Source organism: Cnephaeus nilssonii (genome assembly GCF_951640355.1).
Source record: "Cnephaeus nilssonii genome assembly, chromosome: 5".
NCBI lineage: Eukaryota > Metazoa > Chordata > Mammalia > Chiroptera > Vespertilionidae > Cnephaeus > Cnephaeus nilssonii.
Window position 1 is genome coordinate 37,664,564 of NC_137076.1, and position 27,199 is coordinate 37,691,762.

The following is a 27,199-nucleotide window of genomic DNA, read 5'->3' on the forward strand; positions in this document are numbered from 1 at the left end:
GCTAGAATGAGGTTGTGTGCGTAGAAACTTAATGGACTAGAGAAGAGAAGTATTCAGAATCTTCATGATGGGGATTTTATCCAGCCATCTTCTAGATGTCTCATTTCTAACCTTAGAACATCTGATAAAACCATGATTTGCCCCAATTAGAATTCTCAGCCCTGGCTGAACCTTAGAATAATCCAATAATTAAAAAAAAAAAAAAAAAAAAAGGCAGGCTCCACATTCTAATTAAAGTAGAATCTCTCAGGTTGGGGCCCCAGACATTTTTTAAGTGCCCCCAAGTGATTTGAATGTGCAGCCAGGTTGGGAATCACTAACAAACATGATAATTTCATCTTTCAGAAGGGAGAGGAAGTGATGAAGAGGATTAACACCCTGCTTCTAATTCTGGCCAACTCAGAGGCCCCGAATGGAAAATCAAAAGTGACAGGAATCTTGGAAGAGGGCCACCTGGCCATCAGAAAATTCCAGAGGGATGTGGTCACTGCCAGACACACACTCGGTTAGTTTGAGTTTTAAAATATCACAGGAAATTATAAAAGCTTTGACCTGCCAGTCTGAGAGTCCAAAAAGAAGCAGGGGAGATTCCTCAAAATAAAACTCTGATGCTAATATTGTACATGGTCCAAGGCAAGGGTATTGAGGGGGAGAAGAAGAGAAAAATAAAATGGGAAAAGGTAGCTAAAAAGATTTAATATCTTCATGCAGGAAGTTGTCTGCTGAGATCAGATATAGTTTTAAATGGTGTATGTAAAATGTGAAAGGTAATCTAGAAAAGCTAGTATAGTCTGTCAATAACATGTGCGAAAAGTCAGAAAGACTAAATCCAGAAGGATTTAGATGATGAAGAGGACTGATGGAAACAAAAGCAAGTATAAAAATCCATGCAGGACTCTGCTGGTGTTTTGCGAATATTAGGTCAATGGGGAAGTCACAGGTGGCCACACCCTCAGACTATTTTACATTTTATATTAGAAAGCGTGGGGCAAAATTTAGTAAGGAAAAACTGAAGAGTAAGATCACTTAGGAACAAATGTTAGCTCTCCTAAAGAAGTTTAAACAAATAACAAACCAGAATATTAATAGAATTTTCCAAATAAATTGCTTTCATCTTTCAAAAAATATGGAGAATGAAAGAGAGTGACACCAAAATCAGCTCTCAAAAAGAAAGTGGAAAAAGAATTTGAACTATGGATCAAAAAATATGCTGATTCTTCTGTTTAAAAATTCTGGAATTTACTCTAAAATGCACTTTGAATGCAAGATGTGCTAAGTTAAATCATACCTATGACATAGCTTATAAAGAGAGTAGAGGCAAGCCCTGGCTGGGTGGTTCAGTTGGTTAAAGCATCATCCTGCACACCAAAAGGTTTTGGGTTCAATTTCAGATCAGGGCACATACGTAGGTTGTGGGTTTGATCCCCAAGTGGGGTGTGTAGGGGAGGCAACCAATCAATGTTTCTCTCTCACATCTGTGTTTCTTGCTATCTCTCTCCCTTCCTTTCTCTCTAAAGTCAATGAGCAAAGAAATATACAATGTTTAACCCTTTTGCACTCGCTTGCTTTTTTCTCGATTCCTTTATTCTACTCAGGATTTAATTTTTTTTTTTAAATGGACCCCAACACAAAGTTTAGAGAGATTTTTTAATTGATTTTTTACAGAGAGGAAGAGAGAGGGATAGAGAGTTAGAAACATCAATGAGAGAGAAACATCGATCAGCTGCCTTCTGCACACTCCCCACTGGGGATGTGCCCGCAACCAAGGTACATGCCCTTGACTGGAATCGAACCTGGGACCCTTCAGTCCGCAGGCCGATGCTCTATCCACTGAGCCAAACCAGTCAGGGCGGGATTTAATTTTTTTAAATACCCCAGATTTTACAAAGCGCGGCAGTAGAATAAAAAACTGGAGTTTCTTTTCATACAAACTTATTTATTTGGATTTTTTTATATTTCAAATTATTGATACATTCAAAGAGTAATTTTAATCTCGACATCCGAGTGCAAAAGGTTAATAATCTAATTCAAATTCAGTAATTCATTATTTTTGAGAATTAGATAAAAGCTAAACACCCTCTTGAAGTATTTAGATATTACAGTAGACCAAACCATCCCAAAACTTAGTGTCTTAAAACAGCTACCATTAATTTGCTCACAATTCTGCAATTTACTAGTATGCTAAGGCCCAGCTGGGTGGTTCTTCTGCTGGCTGATCTGGGATCACGCAGGCTGCTTAAGCCATCTGATAGTTTAACTGAGGCTAGATGGTCCAAGATAGCCTCCGTCACCTGTTTGGTGGTTGTTGCTGGCTGCCAGCTGAGCCACTTCTCTCCAGCAAGAGAGCCAGAGCTAATTTACCTGGGGGAAGCAGCATTTCAAGAGAATGAGAGCAGAAGCTTTAAGGCCAACCGTTGGAAGTCACATAACATCTCTTCTCCTTTGTTCTATTGGTCAGAGCAAGTCACAGGCCAGCCCAGATCAAGGGATGGGGAAACAGTCAATACCTTTAGAGGGGGGTTGCTGCAACTCCCGTATCTAATCTACCACGCTAAAAAAAATTCTTCACTGACACACAGGAACTATGGTGTGTTGTTATGGTGGCAATATTATAACAGAGCTGAAAAATTCCTATTCCCTAGAGACATTGTAGCTGTATCCCCGGGTTTTGCATCCGTGGACTCAATCAACCACAGATCAAAACAGTATTTTCCCGAGGTTGGGAATCTGTGGTGCTGAGGTTGCCTCTATGCATTGTTCTATGCCATTTTAAATAAGTAACTTATCCATCTGTGGCTATGGGTATCTGCAAGGGGTCCTAGAACCAGTACCCTGCAGATATCAAGGTATAATTGGGAAGTGAAAAGTTGTGCATGGATTTTCAACTGCCCAGGAACTGAAGCTTCAAGGGTCAACTGTATGATGTCTTCCATCTCTTTTAATTTAGAATAGTGTGTGGTATTGACTTTTTAAGAGGCCAGACTAGCTGCCTTATAGAGTGCCCCAATTCTCCACTTTTGGATCCTTTTTTCATGGTGCTTTAACTTGTTCCTCCATCTTCTGTATACCCTTTGGATCTACAGCCTTGACGACGTTCAGGTTACACATTTTGAAAAATGCTCCATAAGTGAGACTATCTACTTCGCAGTGAGTGGCATCAGCAGTACTAGTACACTAAGCCTGGTTGCCCACTATCGGTGATGCCGAGTTGGATCCCTGCATTAAGGTGATGGCAACCACAACTTTTCACTAGTGAGATGCATTTTCCCTTTGTAAATTAGCAAGTCATCTGTGCTTTTGATTTTCATGAAAAATTTTTCTCACCTTTTCAAAGCTTTCATCAACCTGTATATATTCAGCCTGAAACTACGCAAACAAACCAATATCTGCATTAAGCCGTTAGATAATTATTCATTCTCTGATCATATCTTTGTCACTTGGGGTACCATTCTGGTTTATAGTAGTCATGCATGCTTAGATTAGTGGGGCCCCACAGCTGTGTTTTGGTGCTCTTATTCACTCATCTAATTTTATGACTATTACGTGCCAAGTTCAGAAATGGAGCAATGCCGAGTGCTGTGGAAGTGAATGCCATATTGTCATGAGTAATGAAATGAGATCCGGGCAGCACACAGTGTACAAGAAGACAGGTATTACTGTAGGTGTGGGCTACTAGGCTCTTATCATGAACTAATTATGCCCCCCATAACAACTGAAATGGGGGTGCCTTGAAGTGACTTCTTTGTTTCCTTTTATAAGAAGGCCAAAAGACGAGAGTGAAAACACAACAGTAACCAAACACGGTGGTATCAAGCCTAATTAGGAAGAGAAAACCCTTTCTAAATCAGTGTCTGTTCATTTTCTTTATTTCATTTGTTTTTGTTTCACTTTCATCTGCGATTCATTTGCCTTTTGTCATCTTCCACAATGGCTTCTGCAAGAAGATCAGTCTTGAAATGTACAACATGGTTCGTACCCACTTCAAACATTGTTTAACATCTCATTTGTTATTTTGGACTGTGGTCTCGCTTAAAAGCCAGTGTTACTGAGAATGTGGAGTACATACGTTTAATTCCCAGTGTGAGTGGGGGAAGAGAGGGCACAAGGCCTTTAATGCCCAGGGTGAGAGGGGAAAGAGAAGGCACAAGAGCCAGCAAGAAGGAGAGCTAAAACTGTGAGACGCTCCCCAACAGACGTGTGAAGGAAACGAATATTCAGGCAACTGAAGTCTCTAGACACAGGAACACTGGAAACTGCCCAAACCTGGGCTCAGTAGAGTATAGAAATGTGATGAAGACCAGGACTGGTTTTTTTTTTTCCCAATAGGAGGTTAGTTTCTTAAGGACCAGATTCCCAGGATTACAAGGATTTGCCTGCAGAGCCCAGGGAACACTTATCTGCAGTAGAATTAGTGACATGAAAGGATGGGATTCTGTGTGAGCTTATTACATGAGACTGTGTTGGGAACCTTAAATTAACATTGGGAAATCATATTAACTCAGAATCAGCAGATAAAAGCTTTATTAAGTATGAATTATGGTTTTCTAATTAGCTTGAATTTTTAAGTGTTTAGGGGAGCCAAAACAGTCGCTGGGGATTAGAATCATTCCTTTAAAGAAAATCAAAAACAAGGCCACACGTGCAGAACATCTCAGGTTAGGAGCTTAATCATATTCACTCAACTCACCTTCCTGTTTTCATGTCCAAATTGTCACCTGCAATTGAAAGCTGCTTCTGTGTGGGCCCTGCTGCTTTGGAAGGGGAAACTATCCCAGCCCTCCAGGGGCAGACGTTCTATTGATGCGCCTCCACCCCGACACCTTGTGGAAACATTTGGTGAATGACAGGAGAAAAGCTTCCACCTAACAGGGAAGAGAAGATGGGGAGAACATCTTGCTGTGAATATTTTTCCCCTTTTACTAAAAAAAACTAAGCCACATCTTTATAAAGATCTCAACTTTGGACCACATGTTTTCAGGCAATGATTTACTCAGCACCTTGCAGCAGGGTCTCTCCTTCCTCTGGGAGTTGCAAGTTTGGGACATAAGATAAGAGAACTATGCATTGAACTATGATTTTCATTCCTCTTGCTGAAAAGAGCTTGACTGGAACAGCCATAGGAGGCTGTGTCCCAAAGCTTCCACCTTTTTTCTGCTTTTTCACTTGAGCAAACTTACTTGCAGTGCTTTCGTTTTCAACTTCAAATTCTTGGAGATTGGACAGCCCATTTCTTCCTTCTGTTCCAGGAAAATAAAGAATCAATAGATGCCATGGCTGATGTGGCTCAGTTGGTTGAGCTCTAAAGTCAATAATGTTTTTTAAACATTTTTTTTTAAAGAATCAATAGCTAAGGCATCACCCAGTGATGCTAATTGAAGTGGATAATGATGGAAATTCTCACACAGGTCGAAAATTAGCATGGGGTGTTATCATGAAGGCCCCAAATGACTGGATAGCCTTTAGAGAGTTTGGAAGGAATATAAGTATGGCTTTTGATATCAGTCTGGAGATTCAGGGTGCAAGAAATACAGTTTTATGATGCAACTACAATTATGTCGAGCCTTCATTCAGTCAATTCAGGAACTTTGTCCCTGGGGTCACAGCACCCAATACACTGGACAGGCTCAGCTGGTTCTCCATGTTGTCTGTCCACTCAGGGGACACTGAGTGGCCCATCAACCTGGGTTGTCCTTGGTTATAAATTCAATCTTTGTGAGTTCTCTTCAGATCCATCTGCCTGCCCTTCAGTTCCCTTGCCTCTTTCTGCCACTTCCCTACCACTCTTGGGAACCTAGCAATTAACGATGCTGCCTTTAGACCCACTGGGGCCTGGGGATTTTGTGAGGCTAAGACCTGGATGGCCAAGACATAGCGAGTAGCCATAATTTTCCCTCTTCAGAATTCTTGTCATTCTCTGGCATTACCTGGGAAGTGAGGTTCAAGTTCCCCCAAACTTAGATCTATGAAGGGTTTTGCCCATTCCCCAAGAGCAGGGTTCATGACCCTTTCTCAGGAACCCATCATTGTCTGTCTCATTCTTGCTTCTCTGGTTCCTCCTTCTCTCAGCCTGAGGAATCCTTTTTGGCAACAAGGACAGAAAAGACTTGCTTTCAACGTCAGGCTACCTTCACCACTGAGTGAGCTTTGTTTGTTTAATTGCTGTAAAATGTATGTCACATAAAATTTAGCATTTTAACCATTTTAAGTGTCATTTTTTATTGGCATTAAGTACATTCACATTGTTGTGTGACCATCACCACTCATCTAGCTCCAGAACTTTTCATCTTCCCAAACTGAGATTCTGTACTCATTAAACCTAACCATTCCTGCCTTCCCCCAGGCCCTGGCAACCACCATTCCACTTTCTGTCTCTATCAATCTGGCTCCTTTAGGCACCTCATATAAGGGAAATCGTACAGTATTTGTCCTTTGTGACTGGTTTCTTTCACTTTGCATAATGTCTTGAAGGTTCATCCATGTTGTAGCATGTGTCAGAATTTCCTTCCTCTTTAAGACTTTCTTTATTCCATTCTAACTTGTACCTTTTGATCTTTGGGGAGGAGATGTATTTAAAGTTTATTGCTCACAGAGGATTTTTTAAAATGTCTTTACTAGAAACTGAGATTTATCTATTTTAGTTACCTTTTTGTACTAAACTATGAACACATCTAACTTTTAAAAACTATTAAATAAAACTTACATTCCATTGCTATTAGTTAGGATGATTGTGTTTCTAAAAATTTCCACAATGCTAAAAAATAACAAATCAAGGCCCTGATTTCTGATATTTTATTGAACTGTATAAAAAAAGAAAGAAATGGGTCATATGACCTCTCTAATCTATATATATAAAAGCCCAGTGACCGAACGGCTTAATGACCAGAACAACCAGTTGACCAGTTGCTATGACGTGCACTGACCACCAGGGGGCAGATGCTCAATGCAGGAGCTGCCCTCTGGTGGTCAGTGTGCTCCCACAGTGGGAGCGCCACTCGGCTGGCTGGGATGAGCAGCGCTCCCACAGCGGGAGCAGCTGCTCAGAGGGCAGGTCCACAGCTGCTCGGCTGACCAGGATGAGTGGCACTCCCACAGGAAGCTGATCCCCACAGGCCACACCCCCCACCAGTACATGAATCCATGCACCGGGCCTTTAGTGTCATATAAAACAAAAACATCTTAATAAGCAAATGTTAGTACAAAGTACTTACATTTAACACAGATAATGGTTAATCTGCTTTGGTGGAAGACTGATTTTTTGTTGTTGTTTTTCACAGTGTTGATGACTACTTGCTCAGTAACCAAAGACTATTTGAGTAACCAAATCAATCTGACTGAAACACCCAGTCACCTGTGAGCGGATCTCAGTCATTTGGACTGCAAACTCCAAGAGGGAGGAATCAGGCCTCATTCCCTTGTGACATGCATGGTAGATTGCATATAAGAAATGCCCAATATAGTTTCTGTACCAATGAAAAGTCTTATAATAATGCATGCCATGCCACCTGGTAAACATACACTGAGTGGCCAGATTATTATGATCTCTGAATGCATAATAATCTGGCCACTCAAAAAATATATATATATATATTTTTCAAAGCCCGGTGCATGAATTCATGCATGGGTGGGGTCCGGCTAGCCTGGCCAGGGGGAGGGAACATTAGCGGTTGGCTGGCCTGCCTGCTGGTCGAACTCCTGGTTGAGCGGACAATTTGCATATTAGCCTTTTGTTATATAGGATATACACTGAGTGGCCAGATTATTATGCGTTCAGAGATCATAATAATCTGGCCACTCAGTGTATATGGCGTTGCTTACTAATGATAACGGGAGGGGGAGGAAAACAGAAGAAGGAAAAAAATATGAAAAGGGGGCAGATACTATATGTCCCCAACTCTGTCTGGGTTCTCTACCTGAGCTGGGTCAGATGCTCAGACTCCCAACAGAAGATAAGACTCCCGGAAGAGATACACACACACACACACACACACACACACACACACACACACACACAGAGCCTGTGATATGTGACAGTATGTGCCTCTAATAGTGGACTCTGTCTTTGTGTAAACAATAATGCCAACAGAAATAAGCCTCCCTCACTCAGCCATAAACTGAAGGAGCTGGAGAAGAATTATTCCCCTAAGTATATGTAACTCCTCTGACGGGGAGAATCTATGAGTGGGAGGATGGTTTTCTTTTCCTTCCTGTGGGTTGTTTTGTTAGTGTCTTATGCTAACAGAAGGCTTGAACAGATAAAAATTTATTATTTTCTCTAACTTATGCAATATTTTTCCTCCAGTTATAAGAAAACTGTTGCTCACATACAAAAAATATCTAATTCCAGTAGGGAGCTTATAGAATTTGCTTCTCACCAAGGCAAGATCCTGACTACATGAAACCTGAGTACTTGCCAACTTAATGGGTTCCTAATAATTTTTAAATAGGATGTATTATTTTAATGCTTTACACAGTTGGAAGGTTATGAAGGGATAACTTGGCTGAGGCTCTATTTTCTTTTGAAAAAACAAATTCATAAAAAAATGAAGTATTTGACATTTATTTATATTATTGTTATGGCAGTTTTATTTTTATGACAAAGTTTTGAGTCAGTTATATTGTCTGAATTCTAAAAGGATTCAATGGATTACAGAAAATGTATTTAAAAATTTGTTTCACCATTTTTTCTCTGGATAATTCCTGAGGGTTTTATTTTATATATATACTTACTATTTAAAGGACCTAATTTATTTTTTATGGCCCATCACCAATATCCAAGATAGTATCTAATTTCTTAATTCTGAACTCTGCCTTGAGTGACTTCCAAACTAAATGAAATAAAAATACCCTGAGCACACTTTGTTTATACACGGTGGCAAAATTAACTTTAAGGTACATGAATCATGGCACTGAGGAGACTTCTAAGCCTCTACTATGTACACCCCCATGCAGAAGGTTTCTCCTCCTTTCATTTTAGATAAAACAAGATTTCTAACACCTACTCTGAGCAACAGAGGGTGCTGAAAATACAAAGGTGAATCAGGTTCAGTCCCTGATTTGATGGTCCTTGTTGGAATAAATTCTAGAAATGTGATATCACTTTGTCTTTAGAGGCAAAGAGCTTGTTTGTAAATATGTTTTTACTGATTTTAGAGCAAGAGGAAAGGAGGGGGTGAGAGAGAGAGATAGAAACATTGATCAGCTACCTCCTGCACACCCCTTACTGGGGACCGGTAATCAAACCAGCGACCTTTCGGTGCATAGAACCATGCCCATTCAACTGAGCCACGCTGACCAGGGCCAAAAAGTTTGTTTTTATCAGTGGGTTTCAAAAAGGGATGCGTTTACTTACAAGCCATACGTTGTATCATCAATCTACGAAACTATCCGTTGTCAAGATTTCTTTCCGATGCCTGTCAATACAAACAGAGATGATCCATGAAATCCTTCCACGGTCATTCTGAAGCACAGTCTCCTCCTTTTGGTTTGTGAGAAAATGTCAGTGGTAGAGAGACTACGTGGCAGCAGGCAGCTGTGCAGGTCTGGTTGGGCCCGTCTCTAAGAATGGCTCTCTGAGCAAGGCCGCATGGTGCTTCTTTATTTCCCTTACACATCAAGTGTTGTCTAATACCCAGCCATGTGCTGGGCACATAGTAAGCATGCAGCAAAGGTTTTCATCAGCAAATGGATAAGTGGCTGGATTTTGTGGGCCTAGTTAGGCTAATGTATGTAGGGAGCCACTGTTTGACTTAACAATTAGACATCATTCTACCGGTATTTTTTAATAATTCCACTTTTTGCAAAGTCTCATTTCCATGTGGGTCCAATTACTTGGGGAGAACTCTCCTCACTCTCTTATAATTAAAAAGCATGTTCTTTTTAGATTATTTCAAAATGTTCTTCTCTACCAACTCCCAAAGCTTTCTGGCTTCTCTGACTCAATGTGACTCAACATCATTGAATTATCAGAACACATGTAGCTTTTAGAATTCAGGTGAAATGGAATTGGAAGCAGACTCAGTCAGCCTAGAGCTACAAAACCTCAGAGGACCATTTTAACATGAGTGTGTTGATGCCAATAGTTAGCTCCAGCTGGGAGGGGGTTATAAGAATTATAGGCAAATGTCCAAGTTATCATATTTCCTAAATTGTTGGCAAAGTTCTCCCAAAACAATCCAAGGCAAAGAATCTAGTCTTGGGTGACTAGTAATTTTTGTCAACAAATTCAGTCTTTTCTATCCTCCTCCTATTCACATGAAACCAAAAACCACAGTTAGTATGTCAAGGATCAACTGCTCTGTGTCTGTGCTTGCTGGTCTCTTGGGTGGATTTGTTCACTTATATTCTAGTGCATTGAGTAGTCAATTATGTTAAATTCTAGTGATTCTATTTGCATAAGATAGGAGATGTCCAGATTCTAGTCCAACGCCAAAATACTAGATGATGTGATTCTTTAGTACAATAACAAAATACCTTTTTTTATTTTCTCTATTTTTCCCCAAACAAGGAAAAATAGAGAAAATAAACTTGATAAATTATAATTAAGAAAAATACATTTTCTTTAAAAAATATTGCTTCAATTGTATATTCTATGAGAATTTTTTTGTTAATGCAGATGATCCAGAAAATTTCCAGCTTCCTACTTTTCATGTATAGATTCATATGCCTCTGTTGTACTAATTAGTATTAGACCCAAATTTGGAAGAGAGGGGAGAAGAATTCATAGCTGATCATATTCAGAAACTAGAGGAACTAGTTTATAGCCAAGTTCATTTTTTTTTCTTGTGAATATTCTTTGGTAAGGTGGTTATATCAAGTTTGTGGAGTCAAATAGAATATTGGCAAGTTTTACTTCAAAGGAAGTAAATGAACATAATAACATTTAGAATTACAAACTTTTACATTTGAAATATATTATAGTCTTTGAGTTGATATTCAGTTTTACAATTCACTACATTTTTGCAGTTTGGTGTATTAATTCCATTATTTTGTCAAATATTACATGGCTGAATGCTAAAATTACATTATTAGACCATCTATTTTATTTCAGGTACTTGAGAAACAGACTGAGTTAAACATTTGGACTTTAAAAAATTGTGTCAACTATTTATCAGGTCTGACTTATTATTTTTTCCATTCTCCTTAAGTGAATGTCTTGTACCAAACCCAGCATTGCTTTTTGATTGAAATCTTTATCTCCCCTAATACCAACACAGTGTTGGTTCCAAAACTCTGTGTAAGCTTCCAATCCTTATTTTCCCATTTGACTATATCTCCCCAATTGGAAGATCATGGAAAAATGTGGTAAAGAGTAAATGAAAGGACTTGGAGGTTTTCACTCTCTGTAGACGGAACAATTGTTTTTTGGGAATTGTTCATTTGGATTCCCTTACTAGCATGGAATGTAACATATTCCAGCTGACGCTATTCAAGGCAAGGAAATATATCATGGTTAACTTGACAAATGACTTCAAACCCAGCAAGGCTGCTTGAGAATTTTCCCTTTGACTGCATTACTTAGGGCAAGTTTATATACCAAATAAAAAAGAAACTTGTTCCATTTAACTGCAAGTTTCATAAGATTTTTCTCCTCTTCCGTTCCTCTTTCCTCCTCCTTCCTTTTTTTTTTTTTTAAACCTCTCCCTACTCCCCCACTTTTTTTTAAACTTAAGATTGGTCATTTCATCCATAAATGTTCTTTAAACCAAGGAGAAGTACAGCCTGCCTCTAAGCTAGCACTAAGTCTCCCCTATTGCGAATTTTCCTCGCTATTTAAAGGAAGATGGACCACTTGCCCCATGAGCAAGAAAAGTAAGGTCAAGACATTGTGTGTACTGTCTGTGCACACATACACACTCCCCCAACACACATTGTTGTGCAGCCATCAGCACTATCTTTTTCCAGGTCTTTTTCACCTACCCAAACTCAAAGTCTGTCCCCATTAAATAACTCCCCACTCTCCTCTCCCTCCAGCCCCTGGTAACCACTATTCTACTTTCTGTCTCTATGAATTTGACTAGTTTAGGTACTTTGTATAAATGGAATCATATACTGTTGTCTTTTGTGTCTGGCATATTTCACTTAGCATAATGTTTTCAAGGTTCATCCATGTTGTAGCATGTATGTGAACTTCATTCTTTTAAAGGCTGAATATTATTCCATTGTATGTATATAGCACATTTTGCTAAGCCATTCATCTGTTGATGGACATGTGAATTGTTTCCATCTTTTGGCTATTGTGACTACTGCTTCTATAACTTTGGTCTACAAGTATCTGCTTGGGTTCCTGCTTTCAATTCTTTTATACCTAAGAGTAGAATTGCTGGATTACATGGTAGTTTCATGTTCAAATTTTTGAGAAACTGCCAAACTGCTTTTCACAGCAGCTGCACCATTTTATTTTTCTACCAGCAATGCATGAGATTTTCAATTTTTCCATATACTCACCAACATTTATTATTTTCCCTTTTTAAAATAAGAGTCATCGTAAGGGATGTGTGCTCACTCATTTATTTTTAAGATTTTGAAAACGATACTTTGACAAAAGAAAATACTATTCTGCCCAGCTGGTGTGGCTCAGTGGTTGAGCATCAGCCCATGAACCAGGAGGTCACAGTTTTATTCCCAGTGGGGGACGTGCAGGAGGCAGCTGATCAATGATTCTCTCTCATCATTGATGTTTCTATCTCTCTCTCCCTCTCCCTTCTTCTCTCTGAAATAAATAAAAACATTTTCTTAAAAAGTACTATTCTGGTAGTGTTTTTTTACAACCACAACTTCTGGTTAATTTGGTGGTTATTTTGTTCATTGAGAGATTATATTCTGGGAATGCAAGTTTGTGGTATCCCTCAAGATCTAGGAATGGTCCTCAACCCCATCTCTCTACCCCAGGACTAATACTTATGTCTTCCTCTCTGCAGAGTATAGAATCTGTCAAGGCAAAGGGCAAGTTCAGCCTTGCCAAAAATTCAGACAGCCTGAAAAAATGTTTGTCCAATATTCTGTATTTTTTCTTCATATCACTTCTTATAAGCAGCAATTATTATATAGTATTTTGGTTTTTTTTTACTAAATTATTGCCTATGTCAGATACTAGGATGTAAACTCCTCGAGAGCAGGGATCTTGTTCATAAAGGTCAGGGATGCCGTATCCCAAGTATCTGAAACAATGTTGGTTGAATGAAAAGTTATGAATAGAATACATACAGACTCCAGGCCAATGGATTAGTAATCCTTAATAATGACTTTATTGAGGAGATAAGGCCACAGAATTGGCAGATTGAGTCGTTGTTTAAATCTTCACTGTCTGACATGGTAGCCAATAATAGCCTCATGTGGTTATTGAGCACTTGAAATATGGCTGGTATGAGTTGACATGTGCTCTAAGTATAAAATACACAGCACATTTTGAAGACTTGTATAAAAATGTAAAAAATCTTATAAATAATTGTATATTGATTACACATTGAAATGATACTATTTTAGCTGCATTAGGTTAAAAGAGGAAGTAAGCCTGTCTCTAAGCTAGTGTCATTTTAATTAACATTAAAATTAGTTTCACCCATTTCTTTTCACTGTTTTAGGTGTGGCTACTAAAACATTTAAAATCACATGTGTGACTTGCATCATCTATGTATATAAAAGCCTAAGCAACCATTACGACTGCTCGACCGAATGACTGGTCGCTATGACACACACTGACCACCAGGGGGGCAGACCCTCAATGCAGGAGCTGCCCCTGGTGGTCAGTGCACTCCCATAGCCAACTACCTGTGGTCCCTTCCCCTGGCTGGCTGGCCCCGATTGGCCCTGATTGCCAGCCAGGCCAAGGGACCCTACCCGTGCACTAATTCGTGCACCGGGCCTCTAGTACTATATAAGACAAGTGTAAGACTGAACAATCAGTTATTATCTGATTTTTGTTTTCACTGGCTTGACTGAAATTCCCCTGAAAGAGTGTCAGGATGGCTGGACTCCCTCCGATTTACCCCAGGCCCCTAATGGCCCTATTAGGTGCATGTTCAACCCTGAGTTCAGGTCATCTCAGTCAGTCCTGGCCATCCTAAGAGCAGTTAGGGATCTTGAGCTTCCTATTACCATCTAGGGATTTCAGAGGGCATTCCATTCACAGCCCAGCAAAGGCCTGTTCTTAGTGCCCATTCTCATGCCCTGCTAGGTACTCTAGAATTCAGGGCAACCCATGGTTCTCCACCCACCTCCCCCCCCCCCCTAGATTTAGAAACATAGACAGACCTCATACAAGTGCAACATTTTCACTCAGGGAATAAGAATTCCTTCAGGGAGGCAGGGAGAGGATTCCAGAGGTGAAGAGGGATGGGGGTTGAGCAAGAGGGAAAGTAGGACACAAACACAGGATGAGCCTATAAATCAAACTATTCAGGTGTAGTGGACATATAACTTTCACAGACTCCTTATCTACTACAAGATTATGATTACTGTTTTAGGATGTATGTATGCCTAAAATAGTATTAATGGCAAGGTCTTACAGATAAAACCCAAATTAAGGGGACTAACAAAAGAATGTCGATTATAGGTCTCCAAGAAATCTCAGTCCTGAGTGCAAGCCTTGCTAGCCCAGATCTGGAAGGACAGACACCTCGTTGGCAAGTCGGCGGGAAGACTGTTTGCAGTCTGGGCCCCAAGGATCAATTATGCTTTTAATGACTAAGGATGATTACCCAATGTTCTGACTCTCTGTGCAAAACAAAGGCAAATGCAAGTCAAAAGCAAAAGATACTTTTTTTTTCCATAACAGCAAAGAAACACAAGGAATTGCCTCCACTCCCCAAGTCTTCTGAAGTGTGGGGAAATACTTTTTCTTTGTTGTGCCATCATAAGCATTATCAACATCTGAACATTTGTGTGTCTCTCTGTCTTCATAATTTGCTGTATTTTTCTACAAGAGGTCTCATTTTCATTCCTCTGTAGGTGCATGGCCATGGCTGGGCTCAGTGGTAAGCCCTCTCTGACCCGCTACCCCTTCCTCTGCAGGAGGCGTTGCTAAGCAACATGGGTAATGGCACATTCAGATGCTAGCTTTGGTAGGAAGGACACAAATGCACTGGCTCCTAATTCTCCTCTATGCTTCTCTGGCCTCTGATGTAGAGATGGAAAAAAGAGCCTCCCTGAGCCCCTTTCTTAGCCCCTCTGATATGCAAGGTCAACTGTGGCTGTAAAGCAAGCAAGACCAACCTCCAAGCTGATAGTCCCTGGAGGCAGGGACCCTGACACCAGCTCTGTCCCTCACCTCTGCCCTGATGAAGCACAGGGAAGAGAAGTTATCTGCTAAGACACCCAACAAAAACCTCTCACTTCTCCTTGTAGCAGTACAACCTTTTCTTTTTTTTATATATATATATATTATTGATTTATTACAGTGAGGAAGAGAGAGGGATAGAGAGGGATAGAGAGTTAGAAACATCGATGAGAGAGAAACATCGACCAGCTGCCTCTTGCACACCCCCTACTGGGGATGTGCCCGCAACCAAGGTACATGCCCTTGACCGGAATCGAACCTGGGACCTTTCAGTCCGCAGGCCGATGCTCTATCCACTGAGCCAAACCAGTTTCGGCAGTACAACCTTTTCTACTCTTGCTACTTTTTCCTAAACCTTATAGTTACTTTCTCTAAGTCCTACCTAATTCTGTACATATTCTTAGCTGGTCAACATATACACCTATTATCTTGTCATTGCTGGAAATACAGGGTGTCCACCTGCAACTGTGTACTTTTCAATAAGAGAAGTTTACAAATGAGTGCACATTATATAACACAAAAGTTTGATTTTTTAAATATAATAAAGCAGCTCAAAGTGTGAATTATAGCAATATTTGTATGTGTATGTGCACACATGTGCATGTTCTAGGTGATGGCAGACAACCAAATGAGATGCTGCTACTGGAAAAGGGAATTCCCAGGAGGAAGCACGGAGCGTGGGATGATGTGTTTTGTTTTGTTTTGTTGTTTTTTGAGACCCAATCAGAACTTCAGATTCATGGAGACCAAATCAGCTCACACAATGATCTACAACTGGATATAAAAATATATTCTGGGATGTTTCTTTTTCATGCCTATGAATTTCATTACCACACAGAGTTTAATTCAGTATTTACTGTCAGTCAAGTTATGAAGGTTTCGAGAGGCTACTCTGCTTCAGATTCAAGTTTCCTTGAATCACAGAATGCTGAGAATGACTTGAAGTCATTCATTGGATGACAGTAGACTCCTTCTGCAATGTTCTTCCAATACAGTCCGACAGTTAGAGCTTCGATGTCTCAAACAGCAGAGGACTCTGTCTCCCTAGCTGCCTGGTCCATTTCTGAAGAGCTCTATCTTCAAAAGAGCTCCCTGCTTGCCCCCCTTTTCAGCTTATATCTGTTTTTGTGGTCTTTGCCCTTTATCACTGGTTTCCACCTCCCCTGCTCCTGAAAGACCTTCCTCTCCACAACCTTCAGAGTATTTGAGGACAGGTATTGGTTCCTCCCAAGCATCCTATTTTTCAGTCTGTTCCCAGTGTGACATGGTTGTGTCCCCTTACCAATCTGGTTGAATGTATCCTCTCTGAATGCATCATAGTATTGGGGTTATAGTCCTCCTGAAGTGTGGTGTCTGAAATCAGACAGTCTGTTGGGTGTGGTATTTTCCATCAATAATTCGGCACTAGGATGGGTTTTTTCCCCTTATAACAGATTGCTTTTTTCAGCATGAGCCCTCAACATTCATTCCAGTTCTCAACAGCTCACACTGGTCACTGGCTGTGAAAACTTCCAGGCTCAGTTTCAGGGAACAGTTTAATGATGGATATTGTTCTTTTTCCAAGGGCAGTGATTCCCAGTCAGTGACTTTATTCACCACAGGTGGCCAATGGTCAAGGGACTTCTCATTAAAAGACTGCAAACTGTGACTCTCCCTCAATGCTGGGAACTTGGTGCACTTGACTTCTGCAAAACAGCATCCGCCCTCTCATTAGGTGAGTGTTATTTATTCCCTTCCAGAAGGCCTACTGCAGGTATATGTTCCGTGACAAGTGTAATGTGTTTATGAGCATGTACATAATAAATTATTGGAAATAGCTGTGTTTTAAATACTCCCTTCATATAGAAAGTTTGACGCCCTTCAGCCATGGTCTCTGTTAAAAATAAGTAGGAGTTTGCTTACACGGTGGTCTGTGAAGCCTTCGATGACGATCTAGTGGTCTCACTATGGAACTGCTGAGGACCCAGCATTGTGGGAGGCCCCTGGAGGGTGATGGGAGCCTGGGAACATGTAAGGTGGCACTTCATTCATTTGCAGAGAGGCAGGTGTGAGACTTGCTCATGTTTCTTACAACAAGGTCAAGAAGCCAAGACTATTACATAAGAATAATAGGAAACCACAACAGGACATTTCAATCTATAATCTTAGGGTTAAAGACATGGATGTTTAGCACTTACTTTATCAAGGGCCTCCCTCCATTCAAGCATTTGCTGTTAATACTCTGAAGTGTTTTGGGGGGTGGGCATGTACGTTGCACTATTTTTCTCACTTTGAGAGTTGAAACTAACTGGTCACCCATGTACAACAGGTGTCATGTCTATCAGTCTGCCCCCACACAAAAGCCCTCTCTTATCCTGGCCGGGAAGGCTCCCAGGGGTCCTTTAGACCTGACCCCTCCAGGGAATGGCCTGATCCCAAAATGCATGAGAGGATCCAGCACTACACACATTTGGATGGCACCCTCCTGAATGAGCAAGTCTATGAAAGTGCCACTTAAGGTAACAGATTTATTTAATGATGCTATAAATCAATCTGTACACATACAAAGTTACCTAGAAAGTTTGCTTTGGTTCTCTACAGTAAAGAAAACTAAATTGAAAAAATACAGGAAGTTTTCCTGCCATATGGAAAAAATTCAAATATTCAATACTTCATGCCCAGATCATTGCAATAACCTTCTGGTAGTCTCCTCTAATCCCTATGCTGTCCTTCCTCATTACTGTAGGAAAGTTTCTTAGGCATTCCAGGCCCTGCAGAGACCAGTCCCAACCCCCCTACAGCTTTTCTAAATAAACTTTCCTTTCAACCAAATTGGCCTGTTGTAGGTTTGCGCATGCGTCCTCTTAGTCATGTCTCTGCGCCTGCCTGCAGAAGGAGAAGCTCTCTCCTCTTTTCCCTTCAAAGTCCACCTGCTTCCCCAGACCGCTCAGCTGCCAGTGCTCACCTCTCGTTTATAAGGGGAATGGTTGTAATATTTAGTGTTTCTGGTCCTGATGTAGCACATGGCATGCACTGCCGCATATCAATTGGGAGGCAATTCTCAATGGGTCTCTCATGTTTCTGCACATCTTGCAAGCAAAGATACTGATTACATTTTCTAAATGTTTATATAGTGAATAACCCTGAAATACAGTTGACCCTTGAACAACAAAAGGGTTAGTGGCACAGATGCCCGCACAGTCAGAAATCTATGCATAACTTTTGACTCACCAAATACCTAACTACTAATAGCCTACTGTTTGACTGGAAAACTTACCAATAACATAGACAGTCGATCAACACATATTTTGTATGTTATACATATTATACACTGTGGTCTTACAATAAAGTAAGCTAGAGAAAAAATTATTTTGAGTATAGGCTGGTGTGCAAACATTTCTTTAAAGTTACAGACTATATAAGTGTCCACCTATCCACCTACAGGAAACACCTTCACCAAAAGCATTTTATCTGTTGTTTCCTGTTCTAAGACAGGAAACACTGAGGAAGGGGAAAATAAATGTGTCCCTAAGATCTTTACAGTTGAAAACACTCAGTTTTCAGAAAACTAAGATGGCAGCATAGGTTAACACCTGTACTTGCTGCCTATCACAACCACATCAAAACTAAAACTAAAAGACAAAACAACAATCATCCAAAACCAAAGGAAAGCTAGCTGAGTGGAAGTTCTACAGCTAGAAGGAAAGAAAAAAGCACATTGAGACTGGTAGGAGAGGTGGAGATGTGGAGGTGTGGAGGCGCGCGTGAAACAGGCTGGCAACTAGGTGCGCTGATGTTGTTGTTTTTTCATCGGGAGGGAGATACAAGCTCCTGATTGCTCTGAACTCCAGTTCCGGGCAAGACTCTGGGGACCCAGACTCATATGGGAAGAAACTGGACTGTCTGGCATCGGGCCAGAACGTGAGGACAGCTTTCTCTCAGAGGTGCTCGCAGCGATCATTGTTCCTGCATGGGGGCGTGGGACGCGGAGATGCAGGGACCTCTCCAGTGCAGGGCTAACTGGCAGCCATTGCTGTTTGCTCCACCCTGGTGATTCCCTAAGACCCCGCCCCACCCAATTTACAACCCCACCCAAGCTGTGCGCAGAGGCTTTTGCATCTGAATGGCCTGTCCTTTCGCAGCCTAAAACCTAACAAACTACAGCTGGGTCAGAGGGCTCCAAAGCTTCCAAAAGAAAGCCCAAGGCCCACCAGCAGCAGCCTGCCTTGCTTCAAATCTGGGCCTCATCTGGGCACTTCCAAAACCCAAACAAAGAGGAGAAATCTGCAGATCTCTCTGTAGCTTTTGCTGGGTGGCCTCAGGTAATGGCTGACTTTGCACCTCCTTGGAGATCCAAGAGCCAGTGTATCCAGTGGTCAATGTGAGACCATACCAGGTTACAACTCTTCACATCCATAAGTGACACACTCAAGGAGTAGACTCAGTGAGCACCAAAGCCCCACTGAAGCAAGTCCTGCCCCATAAGGGTGTCTCCAGCACAGCAGTTCTTCCATTGTAGACACAGCGGGTCCTCACAGCCAATTGGCCTGGAGGTCAATTCCTCCCAGTGATACCAACAGCAATCAAGGCTTAACTACAACAGGACTGTGCACCCAGCCCAAAAAAGGGTGCACCAAGAGTGTCCACCTCAGGTGATTGGGGAGGCTGAGCCACTGGGCCCTATAGGACACCTACCACACAAGGCCACTCTATCAACACAGGGAAGCAGCCAAAATGCGAGACAAAGAAACGTGGCACAAATGAAAGAAATGGAGGAAAGCAAACTACAGTATATAAAGTTCAAAACCACAGTTATAAGGTTACTCAAGAATCTTCTAGAAACCTCCGAGGAACTTAGTGAGACCTTCAAGGATCTTAGTGAGAATGCCAAAAGGAAAAAAAAAAAAAAGGGAAAGGAAAAGGGCCAGTCAAAAATTAAGTATACACTGACTGAAATAAATAATAATATACAGAAATTCAACAGTAGATTAGAGGATCTCAAAAATCAAGTCAAAGATTTGAAATATGAGGAAGCAAAAAACACCCAACTGGAAGAGCAAAAAGAAAAAAGAATCCCAAAATTTGAAGATAGTGTAAGGAGCCTCTGGGACAACTTCAAGCGTACCAACATCCAAATTATGGGGATGGCAGAAAAAGAGAGAGAGCAAGATATTGAAAACCTATTTGAAGAAATAATGACAGAAAATTTCCCCTACCTGGTGAAAGAAATAGACTTACAAGTCCAGGAAGCACAGAGAACCCCAAACAAGAGGAATCCAAAGAGGACCACACCAAGACACATCATAATTAAAATGCCAAGGGCAAAAGACAAAGAGAGAATCTTAAAAGCAGCAACAGAAAAATAGTTGGTTACCTACAAGGGAGTACCCATACGACTGTCAGCTGATTTCTCAACAGAAACTATGCAGGCCAGAAGGGAGTGGCAAGAAATATTCAAAGTGATGAATAGCAAGAACCTACAACCAAGATTAACCTACCCAGCAAAGCTATCATTTTGAATCGAAGGTCAGATAAAGAGCTTCACAGACAAGAAAAAGCTAAAGGAGTTCATCACCACCAAACCAGTATTATATGAAATGCTGAAGGGTATTCTTTTTTTTTTAAAAAAAAAAAATATATATATATATATATATATATATATATATATATATATATATTAATAATTTGTAGTAAGATATCTTCTTTTCCTTTTTAAAATATATTTTATTGATTTTTTACAGAGAGGAAGGGAGAGGGATAGAAAGTTAGAAACATCGATGAGAGAGAAACATCGATCAGCTGCCTCCTGCACACTCCCCAATGGGTATGTGCCCGAAACCAAGGTAAATGGCCTTGACCGGAATCAAACCTGGGACTCTTGAGTCTGCAGGCCGACGCTCTATCCACTGAGCCAAACCGGTTAGGGCTGAAGGGTATTCTTTAAGAAGAAGAAGAAGAAGAAGAAGAAAAAGGTAAAGATAAAAATTATGAACAACAAAGTGACAACAAATACATATCTATCAACAAGTGAATCTAAAAATCAAGTGAATAAAAAATCTGATGAACAACCCTAATCGGTTTGGCTCAGTGGATAGAGCATCGGCCTGCGGACTGAAGGGTCCCAGGTTCGATTCCAGTCAAGGGCATGTACCTTGGTTGCGGGCACATACCCATTGGGGAGTGTGCAGGAGGCAGCTAATCAATGTTTCTCTCTCATCGATGTTTCTAACTCTCTATCCCTCTCCCTTCCTCTCTGTAAAAAATCAATAAAATATATTTTAAAAAGGAAAAGAAGATACCTTACTACAAATTACATATATATATATATATATATATATATATATATATATATATATATATTTATTTTTTTTTTAAAGAATACCCTTCAGCATTTCATATAATACTGGTTTGGTGGTGATGAACTCCTTTAGTTTTTTCCAGTAGGGGGCATGCAAGAAGCAGCTGATTGATGTTTCTCTCTCATCGATGTTTCTAGCTCTCTATCCCTCTCCCTTCTTCTCTGTAAAAAAATCAATAAAATATATTTTTAAAAAATCTGATGAACAGAATAAACTGGTGAATATAATAGAATCAGGGGCATAGAAAGGGAGTGGACTGACAATTCTCAGGGGGAAGGGGGAAGGAGAGTGCGGGAAGAGATTGGACAAAAATCTATGGATGAGGACAGTGGAAGGGGGTGGGGTAAGGGCATGGGGTGGGGTGGGAACTGGGTGGAGGGGAGCTATGGGGGACAAAAAGAGGAACATCTGTAATAATCTGAACAATAAAGATTTATTTTAAAAAAAAACAACACTGAGTTTTCAAGGGGCAAAATAAAATCACGAATAAACAAAGCAATTGAGGAACACAGCCCGCCTCAGAGTGATTTGCTCACAGGCCACTGTCGAGAAAAGGCCTGGCACTCACCTGCCTGGCTAGGCTTGGCATGGGAGACAGGAAGCAGATCAAGTAGGAGGTATAATCGTCACAAGACCCCAGAGGAAGGACATTCAAGCGACAGACATTCATGGGACGCTGGAGCCAAGAGGCTGGGACCAGAGCATCTGGGTCTGCTATAGGCAGAGACATGTGGCTTTTCCACAAGGCCAGCTATGTGCTGGGAAGCCCAGAGACACAAACCAAAATAAGGCTCTCCACGTACAGTCTGCAGAAAGGCCTTATCATCTGTCACACTCAGGTATTTTCAGCCACACTTGCCTACAGGGATAACCACAGTGTCAACAGTATCATCTTGGACTACAAAGGACAACGGTGACAAAGCTCAGGGCCCTCTGAATGTGAAGATAGCGTTGTTAATGCTGCGAATGCCAGATTTTCTGTTGTCAACGGAGCTTCTCAAGTTATTTATACTGCAACGCCTTGTGTTAGATCACCCCGCTCTTTTAGCCGCTTCCCTGTGGCATGTCATACTGAACGTGAGACTCTTGTCAGCAGGAACTTGTCCTACATGGCCCGAACAACCACTGACACTGGAGTTCCCAACGTAAGCTCGAGACCTCTCGCTCTGTTAACCTCCCCACTTTAGCCTGTCTCTCTGATTCCCCTGGGAACTTACCAGTGGCACAAAATGATAGCTCATTCGGGAAACTTTGAAAACCTTCCAAAATAACAAATCACTCCATGACAGCGATTTTCAATCCATGTGCTGCAAGACTTTTAAAACATGCAATACCTGACTGTTTAGTCAGGGGCACTGACCTCTTTTCTCTTAGCTTGTTAGATTAAAAAAAAAAAATGACAACAGTCAACACAATAGCCATTTGGTGTGAATGAATCAAACATCATACCTATTTTTTTTGTCAGATTGGCAAAAAATATTATATACTTTTTGGAGTGCTGCAGAATTTTAGTAATTGCTTTATGTGGGCCAGGAGATGAAAAAGGTGGAAAATCGCTACTCTATGAGACTCCTTAAATGCCCAGTCCAAACCAGGACTGCAAGGATTTTTGAAGAACCTGTACAAGGAGACTATTGTATGCGTACACAAATAAATGACACAATTCAATGGTTTAATACTATCTGCCAAGTTAAACTACTGCAGAGCAGCTGTGCACAACTGGAGATCCATAAATCAGCAGCAGCAAACTTTCATCCAATTAAGAGAGTCGAATAAGAAAAAAATCCACAAATTAAGATGTGTCCAGGACATGGATGACATCGTCATTCCTCTCTGAATGCAAAAATAAATAAAAATAAAAATAAGTCTTCATTTTGTTGATGTAAAGGCTGGGGTTTCTTTTCTAGGGGCACACGTTTTCCAGCAGGTCAAACACTTTATATCCTGGCATAAAACTTTGTTCTTAGGGGGGTCATTTTAGACTTGCCAGTTTGTCTTTCTATAAATAGTAGGGCAAAATAAGAAGAGATGACTCAATCTGAAAAGCAGTCTTTCTTTAAAAGGAGTGGATGGGTAAACTAGGATCCCAAGGCTTTCCTGGGAAAATTGAAACCATGTTATAAGTCTGCCTTTGTGCAGTTATATTTCCTTTGTCCTCTCTCTTGTTCATCTGCAGGACAAGGACATTCAGCAGCAGGTCTGATGGCCAGGCCAGCAGATGCCTCCATCCAGCATGGTAGGCCTTGGGCTCATGGGCTTGGCTGGAGACGCCAAGTCAAACTATAACAAAGAGAAGTCACATTGTTATAAAGTTGGGTCACTGCTGGATAGAGTGATCAACTATCCCAGTTTTCCTGGGTCTGAGAAGGTCCCTGGGGTTCATGAGTCTTAGTGCTAAACCCAGAAAAGTCCTGGGCAAACTGGGACAGGTTGGTGGCCCCAGTAGAAGACCAAGTTTTAGGCTATATAGGAAACCTGAGTTATCCATTAATCTATAGAAACATCATTTTTAGCTTTTCTTTAGGTGAATGAAAAGCCAATATTAATCATCCAGGCTCCAATAAGCTCTAGGTACAATGTCATAGATACCTAATTAGTATTTATTAATTGAGCTTTTGCTTTATGTTAGGTACAGAGCAGTGATAAAAAGGAAAGTGCAACGAATTCCTCACTTTCTTTTAATCCACCTTTAGAGAGAACAGCCAAACAAACCTCTGCTAGCTACTAACTAGAGGATCTTGCAATCCACAAATAGACTTGTTTTTATTTGTTATCTTGTGGGTTCTGCCTCTACAAATGGCCTCCTGGCCTTCTTGAACAGCTTGCAAGGTGAGTATCAACAACCACAAAAACGGTTAGCTTAAGCTGGCAGAGGAAGGATGGAGAGAGAATGCTGTATCTTTATAAATATACAAGATTAATTTCTTCTGTGGCTGATTCTCTCCACAGACAATTCTTCAACAAACATTCCAAAAAAATCATTTAAATAAGCATGCTCAAAGGAACTACTAAGAAGAACTATACTCATTTGATTTAGAATATTTTCTATTTAAGAACTTTAATTTTCTTTTGATCAGACATATTACATTATTTATATGACTAATAAAAGGAAAATAAAATGTTCTTTATAAGGCTGCCACTATTAGAAAGCAAATGTATTATGTGTAGTTGGAATTGAAATTTTATTCTTCCTGATGATAAAAGCAAGACATTTTTATAAACAAATAATTCTATTTTTAATTTTAAAATATTTTTTAAAAATATATTTTATTGATTTCAGAGAGGAAGGGAGAGGGAGAGAGAGATAGAAACATCAATGATGAGAGAAAATCATCGATTGGCTGCCTCCTGCACACCTCCTACTGGGGATCGAGCCCGAAACCTGGGCATATGCCCTTGTCCAGAATCGAACCTGGGACCCTTGAGTCTGCAGGCCAATGCTCTATCCACTGAGCCAAACCAGCTAGGGCTAAAATATTTTTATTATAGGGAACTTAAGATATCTATGAAAATAAAATAAAATTTGAATTAGCTAAATTGTTATTTTGTAGTGTTTCAACCTATTCCTTTTTTGTGCACATATATTTCTTACATAATTGGAATCACTGTATATCTTTCTAGTATTCTGTTTTTACCTGTGGACATTGTATTTCTGGTAATTTTGTCTGTCATTAAGTATTCTTCTAAATCAGTGTTTGTTTATGGACCTTGTTACAGTCTTAAAAATTATTGAGGACCCCAAAGAGATTTTGTTTATGTTATTCTCATTGATATTAACTATATTAGAAATTAAAATGGAGAAATTTAAAATATATATTTACTATTCATTTTATGTTAATAATATTCTTTATAAGTATTGTTTTTATATTTGAAATATATATTTCAATATATATTTTTATTTTTAATTGACATATTTTGCTCCAAAGGAAGGGATATATGTACATGCAACTTATATATTTGCTAAATATGAGAAGACTGATTATATAATTTTTATTTTATTGATTTTAGAGAGAGGAAGGGAGAGAAAGAGAGAGAGCATTGATTTGTTGTTCCACTTATTTATGTATTCATTGGTTGATTCTTTGTATGTGCCCTAACCCAGGGTTGAATCCACAACCTTGGTGTAGTGGGATGATGCTCTAACCAACTGATCTACTCAGCCTGGGCTTGAATATATTTTCAAAAAATCATGGAGAAGAGTGGTATTGTTTTAACACTTTTGCAAATTTTCTTAGTCTGAACTAACAGAAAACAGGTATATTCTCCTATCCTCTTTTGCAATCTATCTTGGTTAAAATATATGAAAAAATCCATCCTTAAACAGATATATAGTTGGAAATGGGAGGAGTATTTTAATAGCCTTTTCAGATCATTTTGGCTATTCTTCTTTGACACCGTACCACAATGGACAAGTGGTAGTTTCTTTGAGATTACTTACAATGTGATAATCTGACATCATAGCAGTGCACTTTGTGGTCCTGCTTCACTAAAATCTATTGGTCCATCTTGTGCTTTGAATTGATCTTGTACCCATACATGATTTTATAACATTAATCAATAACACCACTGATCTCATTAGAAATGTCATTAAACATTGCGGGGCTATCAATCTCACAGTGGCAGGTACGAATATTCCAAAATTCAAATTTTTACTTGAAAGCTCAAATTTTATCATTGCTAACATTCCTTGAAGTGACTAACTTACTTGATTCATTTGAGAGAAAATGCCTGCCAAAATTTAATCTGAATAATTACAGTCTGTCTGTTAGTTATTATTTTAAGTAAAACTGGCACTCTATGAAAAACGGGGGTAGTTAAGCTCACCACACAAATAAAGACACAAGTACTTACTTTCCAGACAACTATTGCAGCAAAAGTGCTTTATGTGTGCGTCCCATTTTGTTTCTCCGAATATTAAAACATGTATACTCAGGATTGAGATTTGATCAAAGTAATGATTTTTTAAATTTATTTTTAAAATATATTTTATTGATTTTTTACAGAGAGGAAGGGAGAGGGATAGAGAGTCAGAAGCATTGATGAGAGAGAGACATTGATCAGCTGCCTCCTTCACACTCCCTACTGGGTATGTGCCCGCAACCAAGGTACATGCCCTTGACCAGAATCGAACCTGGGACCCTTGAGTCCACAGGCCAATGCTCTATCCACTGAGCCAAACCAGTTAGGGCATAATCATTTTTTTAAAAATAAACCTTTATTGTTCAGATTATTACAGTTGTTCCTCTTTTCCCTCCCATAGCAAAGTAATCATTTTTATTGATTCTTCAATAACATTCTAAATTGAAATACTATTTTTTTGTTCCTATGATTGCATGGCATTGAAGGATACAGTGATTACTAGTGTAGTTGGATGCCATGGCTGTTTCATGCTAAGATACTAACAGTTTTACTCATTATTGTTTTAGCACCATCAGTACAAACATCAACCCAGTGAAAAAGGCAAATAATGTCATTATTACTATGAAAATGGTTTTGACCTCATAGACCACCTGAAAAATGCCTGTAGGTAATCATAAATAAAGAAAATAGCCCTAACTGGTTTGACTCAGTGGATAGACCAAAGGGT

General features: G+C 40.0%; 2 protein-coding genes across 4 annotated transcripts in view; one reads left to right on the top strand and one right to left on the bottom strand.

Moving 5' to 3' along the window:
• Positions 1-27,199, top strand: part of SCRG1 (stimulator of chondrogenesis 1) — a 120,196-nt gene that overhangs the window by 34,291 nt on the left and 58,706 nt on the right. The window contains exon 3 of one of the 3 annotated variants that reach the window (XR_013813556.1): positions 16,876-16,988. The exons of 1 other annotated variant lie outside the window; for it this stretch is intronic. The gene's annotated coding sequence lies outside the window, so the exon portion shown is untranslated. Of the gene's footprint in view, positions 1-16,875; positions 17,082-27,199 lie in introns of those variants that run through there. One more of the 3 variants, XR_013813557.1, reaches the window with a different exon arrangement.
• Positions 4,529-27,199, bottom strand: part of SAP30 (Sin3A associated protein 30) — a 98,064-nt gene continuing 75,393 nt past the window's right edge. Inside the window, exons 6-8 of the transcript XR_013813555.1 lie at positions 9,350-9,410; positions 5,178-5,237; positions 4,529-4,862 (exon numbers count right to left, since the gene is read on the bottom strand). The gene's annotated coding sequence lies outside the window, so the exon portion shown is untranslated. The remainder of the gene's footprint in view (positions 4,863-5,177; positions 5,238-9,349; positions 9,411-27,199) is intronic.